Source organism: Schistocerca serialis, chromosome 6 (genome assembly GCF_023864345.2).
Source record: "Schistocerca serialis cubense isolate TAMUIC-IGC-003099 chromosome 6, iqSchSeri2.2, whole genome shotgun sequence".
Lineage (NCBI taxonomy): Eukaryota > Metazoa > Arthropoda > Insecta > Orthoptera > Acrididae > Schistocerca > Schistocerca serialis.
The window spans coordinates 650,087,013-650,089,295 of record NC_064643.1 but is presented as its reverse complement, the minus strand read 5'-3'; positions in this window follow the sequence as shown (position 1 = coordinate 650,089,295).

Below are 2,283 nucleotides of genomic sequence, written 5' to 3'. Positions count from 1 at the left end.
AAAATCCACTTGGAGCACACACGACGAAGAGTAAAACTGCCAGGTGGGACCTGCCGAGGGAAAGGTCAGAGAGGATGGAAAAGGAGGGGAGAGCAAGGGGCAGCAGGGGAAGCAGCGGGATGAAGAGAGGAGGGGGTCAGCAGGTACACGAAGAGGCAGGAGACACGTGGGGTGGGAATATGAAGAGGGAAGACAGGGCAGGAGGGAGTGGAGAGACACTGAAAGGGGCCCCAAAAGAGGGGGAGGGGGAGTAGGAGTGGGAATCCGCTCAGGAGGAGGGAGGGAGAGGAGAGGGAGCCCTGAGGAGGAGGCAGGAAGATGGGGTTAGAGTTGGTAGGAAGGGTAGATGTCAGGACGAAGCTCATCATCCGGGAGGGGTTGACGGTGGAAGTTGCGTTGGTAAAGGAGATGGAGGGTGTGGAGATGGAGAGAGGGTGGGACACAACAGTAAAGGCGCGGCAACTGGTTGGGGGTAGAGAGGAAGGGAGACACCAGGGGGTGAGGGGGATCAAGGCGGCGGACAAAATATAGTGTGCGGATGTGTTCAAGGAAAAGGAGAAGGCAGGGGAAGGGAGGATGAGAATTAATAAAGCAAAAACAAAAGTAATGGCATGCGACAAAAAAGATCAAGCGAAAGTCCAAGTTCATGTAGGCAATGAACTGCTTGAACAAGTTGATAAATTTACTTATCTGGGCAGTAATATTACCAGGGATGGAAGGATGCGCGTGGGGGACGGAAGGCGGATGCGGAAGGCGAGGCGAAGCGCATGGCGTTCGACGATTTGGAGGGCTTTATAGAACCGGGGAGGGGCGGAAATCCAAGCTACGCTGGCATAACAGAGGCTGGGGCGGATCAAGGATTTGCTACCAAGTGATATATGAAAGTTCCCAAAATTTGAATTTTACCCTCAAACGATTACGGGTACACTGAAACACCGCCTTGTGTCTTCCCATACGTTCTTCTTCGCTCGGTGTGGCCAGCGTCTGCGATCTGTGTGGTTTGGTTAGTTATTGGTGAGCATATTTCCACTGTCACGTTTCTGTCAGTTTGCGATTTTGCGATGGATGACCTGAAACAGCAGCGTCTCTCAAAGTTTCGTTGTAAACTTGGAAAAACCGCTGCAAAGACGCACTAAATGTTGAAGCACGCAGCCAAAGACTTACGGATCTTCTTCTTCTGTAGTGGTCAATCCAAGGATTGGTTTGCAACAGCTACAATGGCAGCTTGTCTCCATTCTGTGCGTCTTTCAGCTTTTCTCTTCATTTCTTTATGGGTGTTACATCCCACATCTTTCACGATTTGATCCATGTACCTCAGCCATGGTCTTCCTCTTGGTCTTCTTCCCTCGACATATCCCTCTATGATTGTGTTCAGGGGTCCTTTATGTCTTAATAGATGGCCTGTAAATTGCACTCTTCTTTTAACAATGAAACTCCAGAAGCTTCTCTTCTCACCTGCTCTTTCCAGAACCACTTCGTTTGCGACCTTGTCGATACATTTCATTTAGAGCATGTGTCTATAGCGTCACATTTCAAAAGAATTTAGCTTCTGGTCTTCCTCTGTTTCACACCCATAGCATGCCACACTCCACACATATGATTTCAAAAATCTTTTTCTGACTTCAAGGCTGATGCTCTTAGATGTTAAGATGTTTTTCTTCTTGTTAAAAGCAGCCTTTGCTTGAGCAATTCTACTTCTCACTGCTGCCTTGCTCCTTCCATCCCTGGTAATATTACTGCCCAGATAAGTAAATTTATCAACTTGTTCAAGCAGTTCATTGCCTACATGAACTTGGAATTTCGCTTGATCTTTTTTGTCGCATGCCATTACTTTTGTTTTTGCTTTATTAATTCTCATATTATATTCTTCCCCCATAACTTTATCCATTCTATTCAGTAGGACTACAAGATCTTCTTCACTTTCAGCTAGGACAGCTTTATTCACCGGCATATTTCATAAATAACGCACACTATTTTTTTTTACATCCAAGTGTTTTTCAATATCTCTTTACAGTCGATCAAATTAGTCTCCCTGTTTCTCTATGTGTGAATCCCAACATCTCGGCAACTCTATTATTCCATCCTGGACGCTACTTCTGTTCATCTGTCGAATGGCTCGTGTAACGGTGGTACAAACCTCTTCCAGAGAAAGATAATGACGCCCACGTATAGGTTTTTTCAAATTCGGGAGCATGTCGAAGTCTGGTGGACTCATCTCCGGGTGCAGGGAGGATGCGGCAACACATCCCATCCGCATTCGCGCAGTTTTTATGCTGTAACATC